This window comes from Mytilus californianus, unplaced genomic scaffold, assembly GCF_021869535.1.
Source record: "Mytilus californianus isolate M0D057914Y unplaced genomic scaffold, xbMytCali1.0.p SCAF_12, whole genome shotgun sequence".
Classification (NCBI taxonomy): Eukaryota; Metazoa; Mollusca; class Bivalvia; order Mytilida; family Mytilidae; genus Mytilus; species Mytilus californianus.
The window spans coordinates 11,521,920-11,539,095 of record NW_026262604.1 but is presented as its reverse complement, the minus strand read 5'-3'; the positions used below and the strand labels follow the sequence as shown (position 1 = coordinate 11,539,095).

Genomic DNA, 17,176 nt, shown 5'->3' with positions numbered 1-17,176 from the left:
ATTGGCTATTTCGGTCAGTTTTTATTGTTAAGAGTGCACGGAGAGAACCATCGACTTTCGACAGGAAAACTGACAATCCTTGTTAATTAAGATTGGAGTCTAGCGCACCTGCCACATGCGGGATTTGAACTAACAACCTTAGTGTTGACAGGCTAGTGATACAGTAGTTGAACTACTTAGACCATCCGGCCACCGCGACCCCTTAACATAGAGAGTGCTTTTACAGGGTAACAGATAACGCAGACTTTTGAACATTTTCAAAAAATTTTACAGCCTCAGTTTGTTTTCTGCATAAATATATATTTTGAAACATTCAAAGTTTAACAGCAAAGCCTAAATGCCTGATAAACTAACTAATGTAGTTGACATGGTTCTCTCTTCCGATGATCTGACTATATGAAAATATATTGACCTCTCATATATACTGTTGATTTCAATAAAATTTGATGATGAAAATTCATGAAACCTATTTGAAGTGTCGTTTCGCGAACGGGGGTATTCATCTAACAGCAGTATAGCAGCTACTTTAGCTATCTTTCGGAAAGAACGATCATTTGTGGTCTCTTCTTTCCAAATTATGCGCGGTCTTCTGATAATAATAAGATGTTGTATGATTGCCAATGAGACAAATTGACGTTGATGTAAGCAACTATATGTCACCTTGCTCTATTTAGTTGTCATCATGGCTAGACTGTTCATATGACAAGGGATATGTTACAATTGACGTAGCCACAAATCCGTTGTCCTCGATAGTGACATCACCGAAGAGACATTTCTCCAAATTTGTACTTGCCATGATCACAATAATGGGTGCCACATGTGGGTTCTATAGCAGGATCTGCATATCCTGCCTTATCCCTTAGATCACCAAGATGAAGAAGGTGATCGCTACAACGGCTAGGTTTCACAAGAAATAAAAAGATACCAGGATAATACAATTCATCTTGTTTTATCTAAATCCAAGTTTTCAGTACGAAAACTACTTTAGAAAGATATGTATATTCAACAAGCATTCCTTAAACACAGTTTGCATGAACCCGTCTCAGTTTTTAGAGTTAAAAATAGATATTAGAATTACAAAAAGAACGTTTATCATTGCAAGAGTAATATAAACTATAAAGACAAAATGTCTGAAACGTACATGAACTAAACTGTTGCAGACAAATATACAAGTAGACAAAAGAGTTGTATCACAAACGATAACTAATTTGATCTACTGTTTTATGGTTTCACCGAAGAACCTTTGAGTGTAGGGTGTGAACATACATTTATTCCGGGTGGTCTCTGACTTTCATTGACGAAGTAGAACACCTTGATTACCTGACACAATAGTTACGTCATCTCAGAAGTTTTGGATGGGGTTTACAGAATAGGGAATAACGGACCTTCATATAAGATATGTGATGGAAGATACTTTATTTTAGGATTTCACTGAAGAGCCAGAGTGTACAGTCTATGCTGACAATTTTAGCGGGCGGTCTCTGACATTTACTGATGATGAAGAAAACCTTAAATGGTACAAATTTGATAACAAAATATCATCAATTGAGGTGAAAAGTGGCGCGTAAGTATCTGTTCTACTATGAGTAATTACCTTTGACCATTAGTACTGCCCCCATGAAAATATTTGACACATGCTCAATAAGATATTTGTGACTTCTACTTTGAATTTTGCTGTATTCATTACTTGATATCTCTTGTGATATAATGTTAAGAATAAACGTATCATTGATGAAGTTGTTCTCTATATCGCATTGTGGCTTTTACTGTTTATCTTTTTCATGCATACAATTTTGGGGAATTGTACGTATATGAAATTGAATACCTAATTACATAAATGTAAGGAAAGATGTACATCTTACAGTTTCAAAATATAATTGGCATTCTGTAATGGTAAACAACACTAATTAGGAATAATGATACCATTTTGATAAAAAGGTTACAGTAAGTTCAAAAGGAAAATAATGCTTAATAAATTTGGTGCAACCGAAGAGGTAGCCTGCATTTACCGACAACAGAAATGTATCATGATACAATGATTATTGTCTATAAACAATTGGTTGTTTCACTAGGTGGGTTGGATATCAACATCCTAACTTTAGGGGAGATCAAAGTCTGTTTCTGAAAGGGAGATATGAAGCTACTGATAAACCAAATGATGTAGGCGGATTTAAGGATGACAGGATTTCGTCATTTAGCCAGATAATTTTGGTAATTATCAGATTAGATTAGTTTCACTTATTCAATTCTTAAAAGTAACAATCATTTATACGCAGAAATATTTTTTTCAAACTAAAGAAAAATCAACGCGAATACTACAGACAACACAACGACCAACCGTAAAAATACAGGAAAGACCAAGTCGTAACTCTACACAGAAAAGTACATTTTGAGAAACACCAAAAACCATGAGCTGAAAATTTATTTAAAAAAAAGGTATTTTGTGTCACAAATAAACAACTATAAACATTTCAGGATGTTTTTTCTCCATCTTTAAAAAAACCTGTTTCCGATGCTAACTGTGTAGCAAAACAACTGTTTGATGATATGCAATATTATAGAAAAAACGAAAATCAAACTGAAAAACAAAAGTATACAAAACATCAAAAACCGGGATGAATGCTTGTGAAATTGAACGAATTTCGTATCGATACTTCTTTTTTTTTTTATCTTTATATGAAACCATTGTATTAAACATTAAATATAACAACAGAGAATACTTGGTTTACGTGGTTATTAATCTCTATTGTGCCAACAATATGGTAGATTACACAGAATTACAAAACTGATTCTAAATACTACTGGTAAATCCTTCCACAACTTCGTTGCAAAGATATATTACTCATTTCTTAATACCTACTTATATTCGGTGCTTTCGCCATCTTCATTGTTACATGTACCTTCAGAGCAATCATTATCACTGTTAAAGAAACCAGCAGCTGGGGTTAAGATGAAGCTGCGGCAGATTGATTATGACTTGGATAAAGCACATATCCTCAGGACCCCTACGTCCGTGTTCAGCTGGACTCAAGTGAATAATACCTCAGAAGAGCAGAATGTAACAAAAACAGACGAAATAACCATAACAAGAGAAGATACATATGAATTCAGATGGGACAGAGCAGCTAAAGTATCAAGTAGGATATAAGTTAAAGGAAGGTCTATGGCAAGACATTTTGCTATTAATCTAACTTCAAGACATCTAATAAACTTTATAAGGTATCTTATATAATTTTCTTTATAAGATATCTCATAAATTATATGAGATATCTTAAAAACTATATGAGATATCTTATCAACTATATAAGATATCTTATAAACTATATAAAATATCTTATAAAGTATACTTTATAAGATATCTTATAAACTTTAGAAGATATCTTATAAAGTATATAAGATATCTTATAAACTATATGAGATATCTCATATAATATATAAGATATCTTATATAGTATATATATATATAGGATTTAAGATATCTCATATAATATATAAGATATCTTTTAAAACTTAAATTATATAAGATATCTTATATATTAAATGAGATATCTTATATATTATATGAGATATCTTGAAATTCGAATAAATAGTAAAACGGCTTGCCATAATGTTTGCTCCTCTTTTTCAAATAACAAGCGCTTTAAAAGACTGTTATAAATTAACAGTATATAAATAACGAAACTCAAAAAGCAGAAAAAAAATGATTGGTCCGTGTCAAAAATCATAATCATAATCAATTGAAAATTTGGTGGGAAATGGTTCTCTCTAGATTTTTCATACATATAACATTGGCACCTGTTTACTTTCATAAACTATGAAAAATAACAAAGATTTTATAAGATTTTCAAAAATGGATTTTTGTAACTCTATGTAATCAAAATATGAAAAGAAAAATAGGGTTAGCGGGCAAAATTGTTATTGGCGCTATGAATAAAACTAGAGGATTCCGAATATCTGAAAAAAAGTCAAAAACAAGAATACCGAACATCCTTGATAAGGAAAATACACTTGATGCGTCGTTGCGCTTTTATTGATCTACCTTCATCGTGATCGTTAAAACCAACAAAACAAATGTTATCGAATAGTCTATAATACTTGAATACTGCAGGGTTGTGCGACAAAATGGACATAAATTGAAGATTCAAATCCAACTACTGTCAACTTTGCTCAAGAGTGTTGGGACTCTTGATTAGTAGAGAAATTAAGAGTATTTTAAAGAATTTATTGACAGAAATTGCATGATAGATAGATCAATTATTAGCTTAGCTGTTGAAAAGTAAAAAATCATAGAGTTGTCACAAGTAAAGCAATATTCATTCATAGTAAAAAAAAATGTCGTCAAAACATTTTGTTGCCTAAATTTAACGTTTCCAGACGATCGGAATTTGGGACTTGGAAATAAAAAAAAATAATAATAAAAAACCTCGTGACAGGTTTGCGAGTATAATCGCTATAAAAGAAGATAGTACTATAAACAGCATCAGTCAAAATTAAAAAATCAAATTAGACATAATAATATTAGTTACACAGTGTGATAGTGACCTAATACGATATATATGGGGTGAGAGCGAAGCGAAGCTCGAATCTCATATGGAATTTACTGAGCCCATATATACCGTATTAGGTCACTAGCACACTATGTAACGAATTTATCTTACCGACTATCTTAACATGTGTCATTTAGACTAGTGTCCTATCAAAGTTATCAAGTCTTCAATATAAAGAACCTACTTCCATTGGTCATTATAAAAATGCAAACGCCAACAATAACAACTTGTTAGCTTTTAAATGTGTTTTCTGCATTTATTGTCAATCGTTCATCATCAATTTCTTCGTCTTTCGTCCGGGCGAAATGTTTTAAGGATGTTTGCTACTCTGTTTCAATATAGCAAGTTGTTTAAAAGACTGTTCCCAGCAAACACACAACATTTTAAAAACATTTTTTAAATGTCATATGGACGTCTCTCACAAAATATTTCAATAAGATATCATTTAAACATAAAAAAAATGTTTATTTTATTGTTTTTGAAATGTTTTATTTCTAACATTTAAGTAAAATGTTTTTACAACATTAACAAAATATTATTAGCTAATATCTTTTATTCATGTTCTCAAACATTGTTCTAAAATATCCCGTAGATATTTTATAATATAAAAAAAATAATATTTTCTTCAATTGGTATTTTATATTTTAACAACATTTAAAGTAAATATTTTCCAAATATCCAAAAAACATTCTGCAAAAAAATGTTTTACAGAAAATATAGTTTTGCTATTTGCATAAAATGTTTTATAACGTAAAATTAAAATGTTTTACATAAAACATCTGAAAAATATCAGCTAAATGTTTTCTATAAAATATTCTGACATACACATTACTTAATAGTCTTACTGATATTTTATTCAACATTTTACGGATATAAAAATAACATTTTATTTAAACTTTATTCAAAACCCCACACACAACGTTTTGTGGAATTAGCTCCTTTTTTCAGGATAAGATATAGTACTACATTTCATCAATATCATGACAAGCAAGATACTATGGTTGAAATCCTTAATTGATATCTTGAAGATCCTTGAAGTCAGATTTTATTCCTTCTTATATTAAAATTCAAAAGAGTCAACATTAAATTAAGCAATAATGTATTAATAAACAATCACCTTTTTTGTTTAATGTTTATTCATTTCGTTCGTGTATATTTTAGAAATTAAGAAATGAAAACTGTATATGTACTAAGTTCAATTTTCGTATCGTTTAAATGTCTTACGGAAAACCGACCTTTTCCGGAATCGACTTTTGTTTTATCACCGGAAATGATTTTGAAATTTGAATTTCGAAACGAAGACAGGATGTCAACAAAGAGAGCCAAGAAAATTGTTTGTTACGCGATATATACTCACTTGGTAAGAATGATTAATCTGTTAAGATGAACTTGTGCATTCATCGTGTGTGTTCAATCATAATCGGAACCAAATTACATCTGTTTCTGGAGGTGCGGATCAAGGTTTTGAAAAAAGGGGGCCCCCTGCCCAAGGCAAGCAAACGTTTGGAGTGATACTTGCAAATAGTCTATACATTTATCTTATAAGTAGCTCCATAAGGGGGTCGGGGCCCCTAAATCCGCCACTGTTCAAGCATCTACGTACACCAATTATGAATTTGTTCATTGATATAAAAAAATTATAAGGATATGTGGCTTGTGTGTTTGATTGCCAATACACCTTATCGCTATTTGTCCGCCATTACTGGCCATGGACATCACAAAAGTTCCCATAAAATGTTGACGTCATATTAGAAAATATTTGACACCACAATTGAAAGTAATACACCTTGTCCTTATCGCTATTTGTCCGCCATTACTGCACATCACACAACTGTCACAAGTTTCCTTAAAATTTTGACGTCATCATTAAAAATATCTGATGCCACAATGGAAAAGTGATTGTTGTTTGACGTCAAAAGTTCAAGCAGGATAGATTCTCGGATCAAGCGGGAATAGCGATAAGGTGTATTATTGTATGACGTATGCTGACGTAAAAAGTTCAAGCGGGACAGATTTCCAAATACTGAAATAGCGATAAGGTGTATGAGACAGCTATCCACCAGAATTTAAATGACTTGGATAAAAGAAATTATAGGTCACTGTACAGCTTTCAAAACTGAGAAAACCAATGCCATATAGTCCACTTTGAAGCCTTGACAAACAAATGTTAAATTTTTCTCAACACAATTGAAACAAAACAACTAACTGCCTACATTAAATACACATTATGAAAAAATTTGACAGACTTAAACCAACAACAACTATTGCAATAAGCATGACTCAATACCTTGTTTCCGAGGCACACAAACAAGTTACAATAACACTAATATAAGCACCATTTGAATATGGAGATTTTTTTTCTAGTAAAATCAGTGTATGTATGTATTTGCAAAACAGTAATTTAAATTTCCCTTAACAGCTTAATGAACATTACAAAGACTATGTAAGACTTCAGTACAAGCAAGATAATATAAACTGTTGCTTAAAATTATATTTATTGCTTCATACACACAATGTACATACAATCAGGAACATATATATTGACGGGACTTGACACTACCTGATTGTAGTCGATTTTATCGTCGTGCCATAGATAATAAAGATACGATACAGAAACGGACATGTGTTAAAAACGGACTCGCTATTATCCTAATTATTTCTGATATTATCAATAAAATGTCATTCAAACTAGTTTTATAGTGATGCTAGTGTATCAAACTTGTATTCTGTCACTTCAAATTTGTTAAAATCGCAAGCATTTCATCACAGAATTGTGCAGAATGCAAACCAGGTAATAAAAAAATGGCGGCCATTGCCGCGATGATTTTCAAATTCCCAAACTATTATAAAACACTTCACATCAAATAAATCAAACTTATTTTGGTAATTTTATATGACAAAATATATCTACTAAATGATAAAACTTGTATTTATTTACAATTAGAGTTATGTGGTTTATTTGTTGAGCAGTTCTGATAGTTTTTCAGTCAGACGCTACCAAAATCCGTAAATCTTGGGAAGTCTCGGGGAGTCCGAGATTTTATCAATTTTATACTGAAAAGCGTATCAGATTCATTTCCCGTTAGATATACTGTTCCCAGATACAATGTATCTTTTATTTTTTAACAGGAGCTAAAAGAAAAGCCACAAAGGACAAGTTCAATATGCAGGTTTACAATTTGGAAGTGGTGCAGGTTCTTTGGAATGTCTACAACCTTTCAGGAGAATTTTTTTTTGAAGTAAGATTTTCATACAGAATTACTGTTATTCCATATTTAATTCAAATATTTAGCATAAACAATGCATTACATTCAAGATTAAGGGCATACAATACAGAAAAGATATCTGGATATTTGAATAAATTATTTTTTTTGTGACAAAATAGAAACAAGTTGTTTATTTAAATCAATCTTTTAGTCCAACAGTTTGCTTTCAAAAACAACATATTTGCTTTCCTTTGAAGTATTTCAAATACATATAAACAACTCATTTAATGACATCTGTGTGTTTCTCGGAAGTTAAGTTATATTATTATCATCATTGTGAAAACAATGCTTAACACTTCGATAAGTTATTATGTGCCTATAGTATACTTCTAGGACTGTATCATATGCCCTTAGATACAAATGACAAGTTATAAACTATGTCACTCTACAGAGTTTAACACTTAAAAAGGACAATAAGATGTTTAATGACATTATGTAGCAGGGCTTTTAAAGGCCCCTACATGATACAATGCATTTAATGAAAACTAAATAAAAACAAGAAAAACAACAGCCTGATTTATACAAAACAATAAAAGAAAAAAAATATGATAGACAACAATCAACGAGTATAATGAAATAAGACTCTTGACTGGACACATATCTAGTCTAAAGTTTTTTATGTGTTTTTTTTTTAATAACTTAATGAAGTTTAGCGTGGCATATTGCTCTCTCTTAACACGGTCAGTCATTTATCGTCCCCTTCCGACAGACTATCATCGTTATTTGTTTCAAAACTTTAAAGGGGAGGGGATGTATATCCTTCAGGCAACGTGAATCGTTCTATAATAAAGGAATGTGCAAGAAGTTTATATATGAATGTAAGATTAATTTTTTTTTCAGAAGCATGGCACAGCAAGAAAAAGATATAAGACACTACAAGACATTCCAAGTGATTTTGAATAAGACAATTGATTGACTTTTTCAATGTATTCTTAAATAAATCAAATAGTTGATGTAAAATGGTGTTTTGTTCTCATCTCTTCAGCCAATTATCAATGATTATTGACTTAAGATTTAACCCTATTAGAAGTGTAGCATTTTAGTTTAGAAAGAGAAGTTGTATTGAAAAATCTGAATTTGGGACACAAGTTTTAGTCAATGTAACTTGAACTTAAAAATGTGGATAATGTTTGCATAATGTTCATTGGCATACATGTCATGCATGTTCAGGTTGACATATGCATGATGTGTATAAGATAGGTAATAAAAGTTGAGAGTGAAAAACTAAAAATTATACCATTGTGGTTAGAATGTGGGCTTTCTTGCACTGTCTGTCGTCTGTCCACCTATATTTGTCGGATTTTGTCCAACAAATATTTTCATCACTGTTTTTCCCAAAACTGCTGATCAAGATGAGGTCATATTTAATGTTGAATGTTCTCAAATTTTTCATTACTTTAATTAGTAATGCTGATGAACAGAATGACTTCATATTTGGTAAGTGGCTTGACCATGATGAGTTGTGTCTGCCATTTTGGATGTGTCAACATTTGTAGATACTTCTTGTTTTTAGAGACTTTGAATTGTGAATTTCATATGCTTAGCAAAACAACTGATTTATTCTTGTTTGTATATAGAATTAATCACTGTGTATAAATTAATTTAACTAATGATTTGTTATTTAAAAAAGCAGGAAACTCAATCAGAAGTACAGAAATTTTTATATTGATATGATCTAGATATCAACCAAAAACATCTTCTTAAAACATTTTGAAAACATTTTTTAGGCACAGTCTCACTTGCAAGAAAACATCCAAAAAACATTTCTATAACATTATTTGATGTTCATGATGTTTTTCAAACGTTCAGAAAATATTTCTAGAAAATATTTTTTAAAAGATTATCAAAATGTTTTATACGCCATTGTTTTTCACATTATCATGATATTTCTTTACAACATTTTAATTATATTATGCATATATTTTAGAAAATATATTAGAAAACGTTTTAGCGATATATATTCTACCATACATTTAATGTTTTTCTCACGTTTTTTTGTGATATTTTCATGACATTAGACACAACATTTTAAAAACATTTTAAAGATGTTTTTGTGTTTGCTGGGTTATAGATTAATTGTATATAAATAAATTAACTAAACAAGCAGAAAAAAAGGAAGGGTCCGTGTGCTTGTTTTCGAGATATAAGCCATTGAAAATTTGGCGGGAAATGATTCTCTCTTGATTTTTCATACATTCAACATTGGTACCTTTTTTCATTCAAAAACTATGAAAAAATAACAAGGATTTTATAAGATTTTCAAAAATGACATTTTAAACTATATGTAATCATATTATGGAGAGAAAAGTAGGGGTTAGTGGGCAAAAATTTTTAATGGCACTACATGGATAAAACCCGAGGATTCCGAATATCTGGCAAAAATTCAAAAACAAGAGGAGCGAACATCCTTAAGATTTTTTCTCAACGCTGTGTTGTTTTTATAAAGGGACGTAATACCACTATACTAACCGTGTTTTTTTTCAATTTGCAGCTTTAAAACTTCGTAAATCATTATGGAATGTATCTCCCTAATGCATAGCTCTAATCTCTTGTGAGGGTTTGTCAATTATGTTGGTCCTTTTCGATTATTCTATTAGTTTAGCTCTTTAACTTTACTATTAGGTTTTAGTTTTCAAATATTTTGACCTCGAGCATCATTGAAGGGACTTTGATTGTCGATTTGATTTTGATTCTGGTTCTGCCCTTAAAACGTAGCCAATCGCTCTAAGGGTGCCTTCTGAGAAAAGAAATTACCCTGCCATTTTCAAGTCTTATGTAGACGAAACGCGCGTCTGGCGTATTAAATTATAAGCCTGGTACCTTTGATAACTATTTCAAAAGCTGGAGAAAATATTAGGTGCAGTAACAGGAGGACCTTTCAATGTGATGTTATATAATTCGTCAAATTTTTCTGGTTATAAATTTGAGATAAATAAAAAAAGTATGCAAATAACATCAACAGTACCAATATTATTGAACCAGATGCACATTTGTACAATTAATGTCACATCAGAGAAGCTCGTTTTCAAAAACCTTATACAAACATTGAAGAGCTGATAAACCCCTAAAGGATCAGATGACAGCAAAATCCGGACAAGGAATCAGAGCTATGCACAAGGAACAATATCTCATTACAGCAACAATGACAGGAAAGGTTGGAATTCCGTTAGTTGGTGAAACAGAAGTCAGTATTAGCGCTGAGATGTCTGTTAGTATGGGGAGTACTGCAGGAACAAAAAAGTCAAAAACTAAAAAATTGGTTGCAGAGTATCCGTCAAAAATCCCGCGGTATTCCACGTATGTATAATTTAATAAAAAAAAATAATAATGTATGTCTACCTATTCCTGTACGCAATTAGCCAATATACATAAATATCATGGTACAAATGATAATATATAATAAACATTCAGGTTCCATTTTTCATCCTTGCATATAAAAACATAATAAATAAGTTGGCACAATAAATAAAGTATAAATTTAGTTAACATAAACATGAATTTACTCGTCAGCAGAAATTGTGGCTGTTTTGATGAGGTAAAACATCACACCCGGTTTTGATGGGGTTCGTGTTGCTCAGTCTTTAGTTTTCTATGTTGTTTTTTGTGTACTATTGTTTGTCTTTTGGCCTTTTTCTTTTTTTTTTTTTTTTTGCCATGGCGTTGCCAGTTTATTTTCGACTTATGAGTTTGGATGTTCCTTAGGTATCTTTCGCCTCTCTTTTAGAATAATAAATACATAGTTTAAACATATGAGCTGAGTTGGATAGAAATCGACCTTTTGCAAATTAATATCAATACATCTGTTAACCTATTTCGGGTTGAACAAATCACTACGGAAAGTATGTAACTGTTAGCAAATTGAGTTGTAATAAAAACCCTACAAAACAGAACAACATTCATCTTTTATTTCGTATTTGAATGTTCTAAAATCAACCAAAGCCTTATGTATGTACATGTGTACGTGTACTTGCATAAGGTCGATTTCTATCCGATGCAGCTAATATTTTATTTGCTTAAATATGCAAAAGGGATGAGACACAAGTTAATCAAACTTATAAAGTCTTCTCCCATGTACATGTACAATTTATACCAATAGAATTTTTACAAAGCATGCATGCAAAAAATACATTGTGGATATGTAAAAAGATGATGTGTGATGATGTGAATGGTTGTGCTTAATATACATGTATATGCACTTTAGTGTGCTATATTACACAATTAGAAACCTCTTTGACTCTATAATAAATTCATTCACATTCTTTAATATTCTTTAATTTTCATCATTAATTAATGACGAATCACCGGAGGTTAAGATGTTCAAATTTAGTGGAGAGTTCTCTGGTAACCAGTTCAGATTATTAAATAGTTTGATTCTTATATTCGCATAATAAGGACATTCAAAAAAGAAATGATATGAATCTTAACGCTAAGCACCACAGCTACAAGACGGAGATTATGTTAAGATCATAATTCAAAAAAGAGGCTGAGCATCTAAGTTGAGTCAAAATGATGTTGAGTTTACGATTGCCAAATTCATAATGTTTAGGTACTTGGGCTTATGAATTCATTTTAAGACTGTTTCATTCGGTTTTATTTTTACCTAAAGAGTCAATGTTGCGGATCACCTCATTGAGGTTATTCCACAGTCGTATAGTTGATGGTATGAAGGATTCTTGGGTCAGTGAAAGTATACAAAAAGGGTATATTATAATCATTATATAATAAATACATATATAATTTTATTATTCAAAGTTATCAACAAGATACAAGAAAAAAGAACGAATAACAGACAAAATCAACACTAATTTAAACAAAGTGCAATGAGATAAAGTGCAATAAATTATACAAAACACACTAATCAATACACAACAGAAACTAAAAATAAAACATTTCAATACATTACTTTTGATCTAAGAAAGTACAGCTCAACACAGAAATGTAAAAGTAGTCGATCTCACATATGACACAGTTTAATATCAAGCGGTCTACCTCATAATCCAATTAATGTGTAGCTGGTATGCTACATCACGAGTATTTTAAAGCATGCACAGCTTTTTATATCGTATTCAATACACTTATCAGACAAATGAAGTATATTATTCTATATGTGTCAGTTGTGCAACTGAAACAATTTATCTTGTATAAACTTAAGATTTTCACAAGGGTTAATTCCAAAAATAAAAACGGAAATACAAATTGTTGGACGATTTTAGGCAAAATATAAATATTTTCCAATCAAACGCCCTCTAACGCCCCTTGAATTCACCACTGTCTCTTAAGCCTTGTGTTGACAGTGAAGTTACCATTTTGCTCTATCTATATAGATTAAATGCCCAATATATATTATATAATGTTAATCTGCGTCTTCTTTCTACGGGCCTCGTAAGAACACCTTTGCTCGATGTAATATTTCAAGAAAGCCATTCAAGTATACCAAAATTTATTGACAATTGCTGAAAACTGTTAGCAAATGAACATTTTTGTTTTGTCTGAATTCCCATTGTACTCTAAATATTTTTATATGAGTCAAAGTGTTCTCAGTACGAAACAGCATATCTCAAAATGGTTCTCTCCATGACTAGCTATCAAAAGAGAAAATCTTAACAAAATAAAAAAAGTTATTACTTTTTTTGTTCTTGGTAACAACTGTCTGCAGTGTTAGGTATTGGTCCAATATGAGTATACTATTGTTTCAGAAAAGGGAGAAGGTTTGGTACCATTAAAACGTTTAATCCCGCTGCAAATGTTTGCACCTGTCCTAAGTCAGGAATCTGATTACAGTAGTTGTCGTCTGTTTATGTAGTTCATACGTGTTTCTCGTTTCTCGTTTTTATATAGATTAGACCGTTGGTTTTTCCGTTTCAATGGTTTTACACTAGTAATTTTTTGGGGCCCTTTATAGCTTGCTGTTCGGTGTGAGCCAATGCTCCGTGTTGAAGGCCGTACTGTGACCTATAATGGTTTACTTTTATAAATTGTTACTTGGATGGAGAGTTGTCTCATTGGCACTCATACCACATCTTCTTATATCTATATATCTGCATGTACAATTTTAGCCAGTAAGAAACTTTTAAAATTTTACCTGCTAAACAAATCTTTTAATGAAATTGATATCTTTTTCTATAATTGTAGAGTTTCGATGACATCGAAGTTAACCGAAGGAAATATCAACATTCCATTCACTGCCGTATTGTATTACGGAGATGACACAGAACGCATGATAACAGAAAGGGGTGTGTTTTATGGATGCCAGTACTTTGATTTTCACACTGAGTTCAACGAAACAAAAGTGTCAACTTAAACATTCCGTACCTTTTGTATTTTTGCAAATGGACTTGATGGGATGGGTGTTGGGGTCCTTCATTTTTGTTTTCTTTTATCTTTTAGGTAATGATCTCTATTATTTTTATTTTTTCCTTATAATCCTCTATTCTTTAGGGAGCTACCATTTGATTTTTAGGGGGGGGGGGGGGGGGGGGCTAGGATGAAATTTGAAAAAAAGGCAGAACAGAAGTTTTGAGTATAAAAAAAGGCAGGATGAGCAACTTGGCAAAAAAAAAAGGCAGGATGACAAACTATGTATAAAAAGTCAGGATAACATAACCCCCCCCCCCCCTAAAAATCAAATGGTAGCTCCCTTACATTGTAGCACCCCATTATTCTCTGCTCTTTGTTCTTGGTCCTATTTTTCTATATTCTGTATTTTTTTTAAATCCATTTTTCTTTAGATTCGGCTCATTCTTCTCTATTATGTAAAGCCCATCAAGACCTTCAACTATAACAAACAATTTGGTCTTTTCATATTATACCACATATCTATGTTCATGTAGTTAGTATGCTTGATTTTTCTTATAATATATATTAAATATGTAAGTAGATGTTTATATGTTGTGTTTCTTGGTGTTCAACACCACTTCCAATGGCATTGGATATATCATTCTTAGTTAGTTGTATATATTAGAAGAGAGAACTACCGAATTTCGTCAGGAAAACTAGTAAATCTTGTCCGTTTGGGTCGACGAAGTCCCGGTCCTTGGTTCGAACTGAAAAACATCAGAGTTGATAGTCTAGTGATTAATGTAGATAAATGAATAAGACCATTCGTACACTGATCGCGAGATCCCCGAAAAAGTGGGTGCCTATAAAGTGCGAAAAGAAATAGAAACGAAAAGAAACGAAACGAAACGAAAAGAAACGAAACGAAATCAACATAAAACGAAACGAAACGAAATAGGAACCAACGAAAAGAAAAGAAACGAAACGAAACGAAATAGAAATAAAATTTAAATCAGTCAAATTGAATATTAAGCCGATTATATTTATAAATAGTATTGTCTAGTTTGATACAATTTCTTTTAAAATTGGGAAAAAAACTGTGAAATTCAGCGTAATCGTTAACAAGCTGTGGTTTAGGAATTTAAACACAATATATAATATTTGATTATGAACTCTATATGTTATACTAGAAAGACACGATTAGACACGGACCATTTGACTTTATTGGAGAAAGGAGGGGGGGGGGGTCTTTTTTAGAAAAATATCCTGGCCCTGATTTAGGTAAAACAAATTATCTGTCCAGCCAGCAATTGGATTAAAAAAAATAATCCAAGTTGCCCACATTTTTCCAATAGAAAAAAAAAATCCCAAATAAATTTTCTACATTGAACAATGAAAACAATAATCTGTCCCGCGTAGCGTTCGAAAAAAAAATCCCGGTCCACATGAAAAGACCAGACTCCCCCTCCCCCAAAAAAAGTCAAATGGTCCGTGCCTAAGTCGGTTTTAAAACTTGGATGCTCCAGTTAACCATTAAACAGCTAGGATGACAACTGTAGGAACGTTAATTCCGATATACCAGTCAGCATGGTCAGTGTTGCCTCACCCTCACGAAAAACCACAAAATAGTGGAGAAGCAGCAGATAACAATTTTCCAAACGACAAATTCCTATATAAGCGTGTGGGAATATGGAACTCCTATGACATCGAAATTAACCCAAGGAAATATCAACATTCCATTCACTGCCATATTGTATTACGGAAATGACACAGAACGCACAATAACAGAAAAGGGTGTGTTTTATGGATGCCAGTACTTTGATTTTCATACTGAGTTCAACGAAACAAAAGTGTCAACTTAAACATTCCGTACCTTTTGTATTTTTGCAAAGGGATTTGATGGGATGGGTGTTGGGGTCCTCATTTTTGTTTTCTTTTATCTTTTAGGTAATGTTTCTCTATTATTTGTATTTTTTCCTTATAATTCTCTATTCTTTAGGGAGCTACCATTTGATTTTAATGGGTGGGTGGGGGGGTAGGATGAAATTTGAAAAAAAGGCAGAACAGAAGCTTTGAGTAAAAAAAAGGGCAGGATGAGCAACTTGGCAAAAAAAAGGCAGGATGACAAATTATGTATTAAAGTCATGATAAACTAATAAAAAAAGGCAAGACCGAATAAAGTGAAAAATAAAAAGGCCCCCCCCCCCCCCCCCCCCCCCCCACCCCCCCCCCCCCCCCCCCCCCCCCCCCCCCCCCCCCCCCCCCCCCCCCCCCCCCCCCCCATAAAAATCAAATGGTAGCTCCCTTACATTGTGGCACCCCATTATTCGCTGTTCTTTATTCTTGGTCCTATTTTTCTATATTCTGTATTTCTTTAATCCATTTTCTTTAGATTCGGCCCATTCTTATCTATTATGTAAAGCCCATCAAGACCTTCAACTATAACAAACAATTTGGTCTTTTCATTATATACCACATATGTATGTGCATGTAGTTATTATGCTTCTTTTTATAATATATTTAAAAATATGCACTGTTTGAATTGTTTTACAATAGCCCTTTTGGGGCCCTTTATAGCTTGCTATTCGGTGTGAGCCAAGGCTCCGTGTTGAAGGCCGTACTTTGACCTATAATTGTTTACTTTTTATACTTTGTGACTTGGATGGAGAGTTGTCTCATTGGCATTCATACCACATCTTCTTATTCATAAGTAGATGTTTGTATGTTGTGTTTCTTGGTTTTCAACACCACTTCCAATGGCATTGGATATATCATTCTTGTTAGTTGTGTATATTGGAAGAGAGAACTATCAAATTTCGTCAGGAAAACTAGTATATCTTGTCCGTTTGGGTCGAAGTCCCGGTCCTTGGTTCGAACTGACAACATCATAGTTGATAGGCTAGTGATCCATGCAGATAAATGAATAAGACCATTCGGACACTGATCGCGAGATCCCCGAAAGTAGGTGAAAACCCTTTTTTATGCCCCCACCTACGATAGTAGAGGGGTTCAGGTTAAGGTAGTTTTTTATGAAGTTTGAAGTCCAATCAACTTGAAACTTGGTACACATGTTCCCTATGATATGAT

General features: G+C 32.3%; 2 long non-coding RNA genes across 2 annotated transcripts; both read left to right on the top strand.

The window, feature by feature from the left end:
• Positions 1–1,430: 1,430 nt before the first annotated feature.
• Positions 1,431–13,963, top strand: LOC127721372 (uncharacterized). The gene is made up of 5 exons (XR_007991188.1): positions 1,431–1,564; positions 2,073–2,211; positions 2,930–3,137; positions 10,951–11,110; positions 13,946–13,963. It is a non-coding gene; the product is annotated as an uncharacterized LOC127721372 (long non-coding RNA).
• Positions 5,303–8,773, top strand: LOC127721365 (uncharacterized). The gene is made up of 3 exons (XR_007991181.1): positions 5,303–5,907; positions 7,677–7,786; positions 8,654–8,773. It is a non-coding gene; the product is annotated as an uncharacterized LOC127721365 (long non-coding RNA).
• Positions 13,964–17,176: the final 3,213 nt, after the last annotated feature.